Raw genomic sequence first — 12904 nt, 5'->3', positions numbered from 1 at the left:
TCAGCCAAAACTACAATAGCCAGCGTCCCGCTGAGCAAATTCGAGCAGTTTTCTGCGTAGTTTTTTGCGTCGTTTTGTGTCAAAATATACGCAAAAAAATACGCTAGACTTCAACCAAAACTACGTAGTTTTGGCTGGAGTCTAGCGTATTTTTTGCGTATATTTTGACACAAAACGACGCAAAACTACGCAAAAAACTGCTCGAATTTGCTCAGCGGAACGCTGGCTATCGTAGTTTTGGCTGGAGTCTAGCGTATTTTTTTTTGCGTATATTTTGACACAAAACGACGCAAAAAACTACGCAGAAAACTGCTCGAATTTGCGCAGCGGGTCGCAGGATTGAAGACATTCGTCAAATGAGTACCTGAGCTTTTTTGTATTGTTCTAAACATATCTTTTCTGGCTGACGCCGTTGAAATTTAGACCAAGACCATTAGGTGTGCAAGTTGTATGCAAGAAAAAAGTCCATCCGTGCGCCCAGACATATCGAGGCATTTTCTCGTCGTGAAGCGTAAAAAAGTAGCCAAAATCAACATTGCTGAAACATTTCACGTGCATGTACCCAACTGTCAACCTGGGTAGAAAGTATTTAATTTTTTTTTTTACTCTTCTTGCATCTTTTGTTATTCCCACACTATTCACTATAAAAACTGATAATTATTTCTGTCTGATGTAAATTAAGTGCAATAAGTGCAAGTGGTGTTGAGCCGGTCTCGTAGTACAGTCGTCAACTCGTACGACTTAACAACATGCCCGTCATGGGTTCGATCCCCAAATAGACCGTGCCGCCATACGTAGGATTGACTATCCTCAATCAATTAGTCACTGAAAGCCAAAGCCCACTAGTGGTACAGGCAGGCCTTGACCGACAACGGTTGTTGAGCCAAGGAAGAAGAAGTGCAATTATTTAACTAAATGTACAGTAAAACTGTAAAATAGAACACATCCAAAAACTCTCAAAAATCAAAAATTGACAATAAGCTGTCCGTTGTCCGGTTGAGTCAGATAATGCAAATGCTTTACAAACATCGTTCGTTTAATTTGAGACGTGAAGCAAGAGACAAATCAAATTGTAAAGCACGCATCAAAATACAAAATCAAAGTTTTCTACACTTCTTCTCTTCTTACGCCGAACACTGATTGCTTCGAGACGAAAATTGAACACACAGGGGCAACATTTGGTGCCTCAGAGACAAATATTGATCACCTAGAGAGAAGCTTGGGCCGGTCTGGTGGTACGTTGACGACTCGTTCGACGTAACAACAGCGGGGTTCAAGCCCCGAATAGACCGTGCCCCCATACGTAGGACTATCTGACTATCCTGCTATGGTAACAATAAGTCACTGAACGCCAAGCTCACATTCGCTAGTGGGTACAGGCAGGCCTTGACCGACAGCAGTTTTTGTGCCAAAGAAGAAGAAGAAGAGAAAAGCTGAGCGATAACTGAGTTAAGTCGTACGAGTTGACGACTCTCCCATTTTAAGATACATAGATTATCAATAATAGTTATTTAATTAGTAAAATAATTTAACTTGAATATCAACCAAGATTGTCTGTCTGATTAACCTGGTAATAAATTTCCCACCGTACTAAAGGACATAACACCCGAGCAAGTGATCAAACTTAGCCAATAAAGCAGTCTTATAATAATTATAATTTTTATTATTTTTCTGTATTGACCGCATAGTCATATTGCCTACAATTTATTCATGAAAATTTATTAAACCCTTGAAGATGTCCAGAATGTTTTATTCTATAATATGAAAATAGAGCGCTTGCATAATCCATCGAAATTTACAACAGCTTGCATGCAGGAAATATTTCATACTAGACCGCTCCACCGCTGATTTCTTTCCGATGGGCCTGTTAATTCTAATGTATTTCATTGTATTTATTTCGTTTTCTGTTCCCTACATTCTATTACCTTAAATGGACCACCGAGGTGTTTTTTCCTAAATTAAATTGCGTTCTTTTTTAGTTTCCTTCAAGCCCGTTCCAGAAGCAAGGAGGCATCATTCACCGGTCCTCTTGATAAAGTGGTTATCCCAAGCAACAACAAAAAGAGAACGACCGAAAAAAGTCCCACAAAACGCAAATTGCATTTGCATTTTGATGGCTTAATTAGTTGATTTGATGCGACTTTATTGGAAGCGCATTGTCACCTTCGGCTCGGTGCGCATTCCTAACATGGGGGTTAAAAAGGAAGGCGCAAACGCGCAAAGGAGCCATCCGAGCACCACCGTGATGGTGGTCTGGTAATAAAAAAAAAATGCGATAAGAGTGCACAGAATTGCCTCAGCCGACGGGGAGTCCAGAGTAAGGAAAATAACCATAAAATCTCAACGCGAACGGGGTGGATGGCATCCGATGGCGTAAACCTCGAAATTCCTTTCCCCTCGAAATGGACCGTAAAATTTAGCGTGAAAAGCAAATCGACGGGATAGTCGCTACCGGTATCTGCGCTCGGTGGCTAAGTTTAGTTGCCATACCGACCGTGTGGTAATGCATTGGAAGCGAGTATTGGCTCCCGTAGCGCCAACCTGGTGATGATGTATCAATTTTCCACCAGCAAAGACGCAGAAGCGGCAGAAAAAAGGGTTTTATTCGCCTTCGTTTCGCGTTTCATTCGTTCGCTGGGAAATTATATCCTACCGATGGACCACCCAGCATAACGCAACTGATCTGACTTGTTTTCTACCACTCTCTAGCCAAGCAAAGCTCAGTTTGAATCCAACATTCTAAATCTAAGTTTTGCGCACTTTGTCTGCTGCACTTCCGATGCTAAAACGATAATAACATACGAAGGGAAGGAACGATTAGCTCCCAATTGCAGACAGGCCGACTTGTTACAGTGTATCCAATGCATCATCGCGATCTCTCGCTACCATTTGCACACTCTAAATCAATTTTAAACCCGGTAGCTGGCGGCAGATTTCCGACTGTAGCCCACACCCGGGTGGCCAACTGCACTGTCGATGCGTAGCGAACGTGAAAATCAACCATCGGAAGTAAACGTCCATCAAGGACGCACCGAAGAGCCTTCGAAGCGCTTGGTCGTGGGAGTGGTGGGGAGGAGTTCCTGCCCGCATTTTAAGGCATCTTTGAAACGGGCCGCCTCGATTGAACCGATCCGAACGGTTTGTGACGCGAGTGATGGCTCTCTTAACGGTCCGCCGCGTACCGATAAAGGCATACTGATCCTGCAATTTTCTAGCGGCTTCGAGTAATGTGCTGCATCATGCGGCCGTAAGCGGGAAACCCCTTCCGCGTCTTCCTTCTACGATTTTGAGTGTCTCCTGCCAAGCAGACGTTCTCTCCAGCATTCCACACATTCCTAGTCACATGCCGAGATTTCGTACCCCTTACTCACTCCATGGTGGAATGTTATCTTGGACCTTTTTTTCTCCCTCTCTCGTTGGGATGGGAATAATTTGCTTGCACCCTTTTTTTTCGGATAGAAACTGAACCATTCGCATTGATGCAGGTCGATCGGTAGGAAGGAACCACAAACACAATGTGGAATTCCACTCGAAAAGCTACGCTTTGGCTAAGGATTCGAGCTTTTTAGAGGCCCAAAGCCCTCGTCGTACGCGCCGTTATCTTCGACGGCGATCGCTTCCCCGCTCACGAAATGAGTTGTCACGCCAAATGGGCGCGGTAGAGAGGGATGGGGACCCCTATTAAGCAGAAGGAAATGCACTTTTGGACGGGCTGATGATTTCATTAGGACGCTTTACCTCCTGCGACGCGACCGCCCCTGCTGTGTGCTGCCACGGAAGCGCATCGAACGTGCAGCAGAAACCCCACCAACAGCGTCGACAACAAAAACAAACTGGATCGCTTTTGGAAGATGTCTCGGACGCTTGCCAGCAACCGTGGTGCGATCCGGGACTGATTGCCGCACGCTGATCAAGATTCCAGTGGAGCACTCCACTCCCAGTGGCCTGGCGGGAAGAATTTATGCATCTCAATCTCGACCGACCTGTTTCGGGGTTCGGCGGGTCCGTCGGGGCAACCGAATCGCTTAATTTAGCGCCAATTTGCTACGGGGGGGCTAGATTTCGATCTGCGAGCGCTCGTCGCGTGGTGGTGGTCTGCTTTTTTTTGTATTGTTTTTTTGTGTGTGTTGGTTGCATGGCGAGACCTTACTGATCGACTAACGAGGCCCGTGCAGGGATTTGTTCTACACTCCGCGCACGGCTTGCTTCCACGTGCCAGCGATAGGATGGGATAGCGTTCAGCGTCTGCTGCCAAACCTCGATCATATCTCAATCCGTATTTTGGTGGTTTTGTTTTTCTTCCGCTCGAGATTCTGTTAGTCGCATGGAGCTTGAATGCTGCAGCACGGTGGGACTGAGACTGGACAAAACAAATAATTTCATACTACACACATGTCATACCATTTACTAATCTATTTAATTTTTTAATCGGTCAATCAATTAATATATTGTACATCAAACTTTAAAGTTACGTTGTTAAATGCAAATATTTCATTGTTTTAAATTTCATCAAAACCTAATATTTTGCATATTCTTTTAAAGTGTGTTTTATTTGAAATATTGGTCTCAAATCTCTTTTGCCAAATGTGTCATGCCAAATATAATCCTCACCATAGGCTTAAGTCTTCAGTTCTTAAAGCCAAACCTAACCTTAAAATTATGACACCGTTAGTAACCAATATGTTTAATAGAACTATGGAAATACAAACGAAAGCGAAAAATTATGGGATCCAACACTGGACTAACCCGTCAGAGACATGCGATTTCTCGATAAGCTACATGCAATATAGGTTTATCTATGAATTCAATACAGAATTATCACACTCAATACAGAGCTACAAAATCTATGATAAGACCAGATATTGGGAGATATTATGTCAATACCAAACCTCTTTGCTGTTGTTGTTTATTTATTTGTATTTGGGTTCACTATTTTATTTCAATCTTAATTTAAATCTAACCTGCATAATTTTCTTCTTTGCAAGGTAATTTCAGCTAATAACGTTTGCATAAAAAAGGCTTTTTTCGAAAGGCTGTAGACAAACAAAACTATAACAGATATTTTCTTTCCATAAACTTCCCTTGAAAGCCAGTTGTTCAAGCCTAATTAAAAAAAAAAATATGCAACCTTGCGCTTCATTCATAATATTAGCGATGGCGGACGAAGATATGCGTGTTCTTACTTCTATTTTTACCTATTGATCCTCAGTTATCTCGATCAAATTGCTGGAATAGATCTTTCGCGTCCTTTTGGTCCATAAATATTCGTTGGAATACAGCTGGTTGGTGTTTGACCGGTTCGCTGACTAGGGTATCATATAGATATTTAGCCGTTTCATCTTCTCCAAAGATCCCTGCAAGTTTTGACAGCTCCGAAACTAGCGGACGCGATTTCCACTTCCTGGCACACTTTCCTGACATGAAACATAAACATACGTTTCCCATTTAATTTTTCACTATTTGGCTGATTGCATTGTCCTCTCGACCAAGCGAACGCAACGATCGCCACTGTCCTCTAAGTCTTCATATTAAGCTTCATTTGGAGCTTCTTGTCGCTCCGGGTCGTTGCCTACCATATTTTTGACCATCACGGCTAGACGGTTCTACTGATAGCGCTTTCAAGTGTTGGCTGCTGACTTAACGGTTACTATTGTTGAAAGTACAATTAACAATTCGTCAGTGCAGATGCAGGTAAACCCATGTAAAAAATACAATTTTTATCAATTTTTAATCCAATAATAGGGCTCTAGTATACATTAAATAAAAACAATACGTTTAATATCTCTTCGGAAAAAATACAACATAAAATAAATATGCACTGTATGATGTAAGCGAACTGATTATTTTTCCCATGGTGAACCGATTTCGTTGACATCTTAACTTCCACGTGCAGCAGACCCTCCGTCCGTACGTACAATTGTAAAGCCGTGCTCGTCAAACTATGAATGACTCCTCACCTCACAAGAATGCTCGTCCCGTGACAGTGTCCACCGAGTAAGTCCGGCTTTCGGACCAATTCGTTACAGGTTTGTTTTGTGTTTGTGTCTAACAAAAAACGCTGTACCCTGCACATCGTACCGCATTAGCAGGGAGCAACTTGGGAGCTCCAAACGTTGTATTGCTATCGCTCCGCTACGATCGGGCAAGATAACGACGGTGGACACGCAGAACCGTCGCAGATCCTGCGACGGAGATTACAGGTTTGTGGGTTTCGCTTGTTCCACGAGGCCTGGGATCATCCTGCTACAGACAACTTGCCGTTTCAGCTTGCCGTTGTCATTCGCGCTATCTTTCAATCGTTGATCGTTCGATAAGCAGTAGCCTGGAGTAGCCCCCGACAAGAACGCCCAGAGAGAGTGAGAACGAGAAGCGAACGTTCTTTGCCTGTGGCTGCGCAATGGGAGTCAGTAGTCTGCAACATTTGCATGTTGTGCACGAACCTCTGACTGCAAGGACCTCCGCCGTGGTCCAAGGAGTGGAGGCTTCTCAGTTACGGGATTTAAGGCTGGGTTAAGTCGATCCCAGGGAGAATAACGAACCGCAGTACTGGTACGGCAACGACTGCTGGGTTGATGATGAAACACCACCATTGCGGCTGATCGGTACGATCGGTGGGGGGCACAATTGTCGACCCGTTTGTTGTCGTTTTTTTTTCGGGTTGTTTCGCTGTTTCGCAGTACCGATCGATGTCATCTCGAACTGTCAACAGCTGCTCAAAACCGCTCCCCAGCAAAAGGGTGGGAAAACCTCAAGCAAAAGGTGCGTAGATGCGTCTGGCTTCCTCTCGCAGGCGAGTGCTGCACCCGGTGCACCCGCGTGGATCCATGTGCTGTGCTGCACGGGAAAGGTGTGCGATTGATTGCTTGCATGCGGGCGCATTTGCAATTTACTTTCGGCGCAATTTATTACCCACGACGGCTGAATGATGGACACGAATGGGGCAAGATTTGGAGGGGGGGGGGCACCTGAAGGACGTGCGGTCGCATCGTCGGCGAGGGAGGTTCGCACCTTGTCCCGTGGTGTCAAAACGCACGCGAAAGATACGAGCAAAATGTTTGATGAGCGATTTTTATTGATCTTTTCAGCATCTCGGTAATCGCCGTTTCTGGTTGTTGCAAACAACATCCTGTTAAAAAAGGCTCCCAAGAGATAAAACGATGTGTTTCCTTCTTTTATTAGTTGTTTATTTGAATGTAATTATTCTTTTAATGCTCACTTATTTCTTACTTCAGCTTCGGGATGGCTCTCGAGGAACAGGACAGGGAAAAGAAATACACTCTAATTTTCAGAAAAAAGCGAAACACAACAAAAAAACACCGCTGCGAGCGCTCGGCTACACCGGGAGCGGGTGACACCTGTGGGTGACATTTATTATCGCCATCTTCGCAGGGCAACCGCGGCAGCAAATTAATGAGCTTCGAAAAACATTTAAACTTTAAAACCGACTGCCCGGCCCGGCGGCTGCAACAAATCAAGAAGAAATGGCCCGGCAAACCGAAACGCGCGCGCGCGCGCGCTCTCGCTCTCGTGCAGCAAGCGACGAACCCGAAACATTCGAGTGGTGATTTCTTGTAAGCGCACAGTGAAGCAGGGAAGGGAAAAAGGACCACGATAAGTAGAAAGTGTTGCAGGGGCGCTATTTTACTTCTTTTTGTTTTGTGTTTTTGGACGAGGGTGTTTTCTTTAATTTATTTTCGCGCAAGGGAGCCACTGCAAAGGGTGCTCCGGCAGTTTTACGATTTGGCTACTCCATTTGCTGCTGGCGTTACGTAGCCGGTGCAGAATCGGCGCAACCATCTCCCCATTACGTTTGTGTCGCCCGTTCAGCCCCATGGTCCGAGTAAACACATAATTATGCATACGTGCACACCGCAGCTAGGTGTCACTTTTCGCTGGAAGCGACGCGTAACGCTCACGCACTTAATTTATGACGATTTTATTTCAGGACATTGGTTTGGAGGAGCTGTTGCATGCCGACCGTTGGCCTAGGATAGTAAAGGAGCAATTTGCAGCTCGTTAATTTAGTGCCGGCCGGTGCGGGCTGCTGTTGTTTTAGCACGGGTGATGAAAGATGGAAGTGAATTGTGCGAAGCAATGGCAAACAACAACAACAACTACAAAAATGGGAAAAACAATCCGATCCCGCACGAAGGCAAAGCTGTGAAAATTGACACACCGTAATTGGTGCTAATTGTATGCAACGGTGCGCGTTTAAGGAAAGGTTCGTCTTAATCAGGTGTCAAGTGGCTAGTTTAGCGGCGCGCTAAGGTGTCGGGAAAATTGGGGGTGACTTTTGCGTCCTTGCATTTTCTGCACGATTAAGCGGGTACTCTCACCTTCGTGTGAGCGGAATGGCACAAATGGTGGAGTAAAAGTATTTCTTCTCACCCACATATGTTGGCTGTGTTTGTTGCTGATTTGCGATGCGTTGGGTGACAGCGCAATAAAAACAACACTTAAAATCGCCGGTAGACAGGGGCGGATTAATCCATCTCGGAGCCCTAAGCAGGGGATCTAATTGGGGCCCCTAGTTTCCTTAAAAATCATCAAAATGTATAAATATGAACAAACATTACACTGTTTACATTTTTATGAATATCTTTTCACGGATACCAAATACATAATCCTGAATTCGTTAGGGATTAATGTGTATGATCGTTGTTTCCGGCAGTGTAAATTTTGCAAAACTAATTCAAATAATAGCCATTGTTAGGTGTAAGACAGTTTTCATTCTCTACAAAAGTCATTCAAACCAAATACACATTTGGTCGTTCTTCTAAATCAAGAATATATTACTTACTTACTTACTTATCCGGCGCTACAACCGCTTTGCGGTCTTGGCCTGCCTCAGGAGTGTCCGAAACCGCTCACGGTCTCGCGCCTTCGTCTGCCAGTCCGTTATCCCGGCCTTAATGGCGGACGCCTCCACGCCATCTTGCCGCCTCAGTTTGGGCCTACCATGCCTCCTCTGTCCTTGTGGACGGCCTAAAAAGACTTTACGGGCTGGGTCGTCTGTTTCCATGCGTACAACATGGCCAACCCACCGGAGCCTGGCGAGCTTAATACGCTGTACGACAGTGAGGTCTAGTTAGAATACTACATCTCGTATAGCTCGTCATTATAGCGGCTCCTCCATTGTCCTTCCACACATACGGGGCCAAGTATCCTTCTGAGCATCTTCCTCTCGAACGCGGCTAAGAGGGTTTCGTCAGATTTGGACAGTGTCCATGTCTCAGAGGCGTATGTGAGTACTGGTACTATATAGGTACTATATAGTCCCAGCTTCGTCCGTCGCGACAGGTTCTTTGAGGTGAACTGCTTTTTCAGGCTGTAGAATGACCGGTTGGCAGCCAGCATCCTTGCGCGCAACTCAACTTCCATACTGTTGTCGTTGCTGACCTTTGACCCAAGATAGGTGAATTCTGGGACGACTTCAAAAGTGCGTTCACCTATCTGTACATCACGCCTACGTAGATTCGGATTATTTATTGGTAGGTCCGCTGATGTTGCCACCATCAGTTTGGTCTTTGCCTCGTTTATCTGCAATCCGAGGTTCTCTGCCGCCTGTTCAATCCCTTGGTAGGCTTCTGCTACATAGGAGAGTCGCAGACCAATGATGTCTATATCATCAGCGTATGCCAGGATCTGGGTTGACTTATAGAAGATGGTTCCCGTAGTCTCCACCCTCGAGTCACGGATGGCTCTCTCTAGTGCCAAGTTGAATAGGAGACAGGCAAGCCCGTTCCCCTGGCGCAGACCCTTGGTGGTAGCAAAAGGTCCTGAGAGTTTTCCATCCATCCTAACCTGGCATGTGACGTTGGTCATAGTCATTCTAACTAGCCTTATCAGTTTGGCCGGGATTCCAAAAGAGCTCATAGCGTCGTACAGTTTTACCCTGGCTATGCTATCGTATGCGGCTTTGAAGTCTATGAAGAGATGGTATGTGTCGTTTTTGTATTCAGCCATCTTCTCCAAGATCTGCCGCATGGTGATGATCTGATCAGTGGTTGATTTTCCGTTTCGGAATCCTCTTTGATAGTTTCCTACTATCTCTTCGACGTGCGGGACAAGGCGATCCTGAAGGATCAGGGAGAATATTTTATAGGCAGTATTCAACACCGTAATACCCCTGTAGTTGTTGCAGTCCAACCTGTCTCCCTTCTTGTATACGGGGTAGATGATGCCGAGATTCCAATCACAAGGCATCGATTCGCTATCCCACACCTCAGTAACAATTTGATGAATCTCGTTTTCTAGTCGTGCACCTCCATTCTTGACCAGTTCAGCTGCAATTCCGTCGGTTGCGGGTGCCTTGTTATTTTTCAGCCGACGGATAGCCTTTCGTGTTTCTTCTATGCTAGGTGGCAGTAGCATGACACTATCTGCTAGTGGCGCTTCTAGCTGTTCGTTTAACTGGTCGTTGAGTAATTCATCAAAGTACTGAGCCCACCGCGAGAGGACCTCTGGCTGGTTACTAACCAGATCTCCATCCTTGTTGCGACAGCAGGTTACCTTAGGTACAACGTTGTTTCGGTGACCTGCTATCGCTTGGTAAAACTTTCGTGTCGGTCCGTACGCCTCTCTGGTTTGCTCGAGTTCCCGCATGTTTTGCTCTTCCAAAGCATGCTTCTTGGAGCGGTGAACTCGTTTCTCTACGCGTCTGAGCCGTGAATATTCCTCTGCGCATGCCCGCGTTCTATGCCGTTGCTGCATTGCTCGGTATGCAGTATTCTTACGTTCGGTCACTAGTCTGCATTCATCGTCGAACCAGCCAGATTTGGTGTTGCCACGACGTGGTGGGAGTATATTTCTTGCACAGTTTATTATTTTTGTTTTTAGAGCGTTCCACCTCTCGCTCGTAGTTTCATATCTGTTTTCTATTTCTGTTCTAAGAATATATTATATGGAAATAAATCAAACAACGAAATGTTAAATTGCCGCTTTTAAAACTCCACACTTTCCAAGCTTCAGTACTGATCTAGTTGGTCTACTTTGATTCTGTTGCCCTAACCTTGACCAATTTGATCTCGGTAACAACCTGACGAATTAGTATATCTAAAAGGCAGGAAAGCCTAAATACAAACTTAATTTTACTCATTTGTACTTTTGTATTTTTAGAGCAGAGTTTACAATTCATTTGCTTGCTCAATTATGTACAAGAGAGATGTAAGCCGCTAAAAAAAGTTTGTGTGATTTTTTGTTTCACAGAAACATAAAAATTGCCTGAAATCCAAGTGTCCGACAATGATTATTCTGTACTTGCGTATTTGTAGACTTGTTTCCTTGCAATCGAGACCATCGACGAAGTTTTCCAAAAAAAAAAATTAAACGTCCCAGGAGCTTCTTCATGCTTCATTGTCATGAGAGGTTTTATTGCTAATATGGATGGTCCGAAAGAATGTCGAGTTTGTGTAAGCCTTCAAAGACTATCTCCAATGTTCTTAACAACTTTTGATTGCTTTAAACGTTATCAACACGTTCCACACAATTAGTTGTAAGAATGTACTACTTTGGTTTAGTTTTCCATTCATATGACCATTAATACAAAAATCTGTCGCTTAAAAACGCGAACTAATATGTGCCGGTTTAGCTCGGGGCTCCCTTTAGGCCGGGATCCCGCGACCGCTAAGTCCGCCTGAAGGAAAATTCGCCTCTGCTAGTAGATATAAGATTTTTGTAAAATAAAATAAAATGAAAACATCGCACGATATTGAAAATACAACAACAGAGGGGCCATCAATATACACGCTTTTAATTTTATCTTTTACTTAGTATGGCTACCGGAAGTTGTATGGACCCATTGTTTTTGTTTTTGGCTTGATTTGGATCACCAGTAAAATGCTCACTTTATCGATCGAATTGATACACCGTGGCAGTGGCAATTGTAGGACACAATTTATTCGATCCCAAAACATTTTAAGCAAGGGCCAGCCTAACGCTCTCGCTGCCATGTCGGGCAGCAATTTTAAACCACGGAGGTCAAACCCCAAAAACCTCCCCGCCTTAATAGGCCCTAATCGATGCCGTGTTTCTTGCTAATGCTAATCGAAGCTCCAGCTCTGGTGGTTTTGATTAGCTGTTTCTGGGTGACGCTTTTCTAGCCTGCCGAGACGACGAACCCTAGACAAATGTTTAACACGAATCTTTGAGCCTGCCAGCTGGGGAAGGCAAGGAATGCCACGTGCTGAGGGCTAATGATTTGTGAAGCGTGCGCCAAGCGTGCTACCCTCCTCTGAAGCAAAAGCCTCCTACCTCCCAGATAACTTTTTTTTTTATTGCATGACATCGTTGTTGGATACAGTTTGGTTAGATGCATAAATTAGTTGGGTCCCTCTTTTTATTTCTTGGGGCGAAAAATTCGCCCCATTTCCGTCTTCGGCTTCCTAAAGCGTCCTAGGAGGGTGGTGTGGAGGTTTTGTTTTCATAGTGCTGCGACGGCTGTGGTCATCTAATTCAATTAACAAATAGCCAAACCACAACACGCACGCACGCAACGCGACAGGCAGCGGGAGCAGTTTCGCCGTGAGCATTTGCCTCCGTAAACCGATATCCGTGTAAGGGCGTATAATTATTATGACATCAAATTAACATGTAATAAATTGTTCGGAATGTTCGGCGCTCCGTAGCCGATCATCTGAGCCCATTTGGGGGGTGGATTTTGTTTCTTCTTCTTCTTGTCCCATTGCTCCTTCAGCCCAATAGAAACATAAAAATAAATAATTCGGGCCAAAGGGGAGAGAAAAAAAACCTCGCGCTAGACGAGAATATGCAAATGAAGGGATCGCGAAGGGACAATGTTAATTGCTTAACAAGCATTTATTCTTCATCCTCCTCCCTTTGGTGCAGGTTGTGGCAGCGGAAGGGTTAATATATGAGCATGTTGAGCATGTTTTTGCTTTGTTTG

Source organism: Anopheles arabiensis, chromosome X, assembly GCF_016920715.1.
Source record: "Anopheles arabiensis isolate DONGOLA chromosome X, AaraD3, whole genome shotgun sequence".
NCBI classification, from domain to species: Eukaryota; Metazoa; Arthropoda; class Insecta; order Diptera; family Culicidae; genus Anopheles; species Anopheles arabiensis.
Note: the sequence above shows the minus strand (reverse complement) of the source record.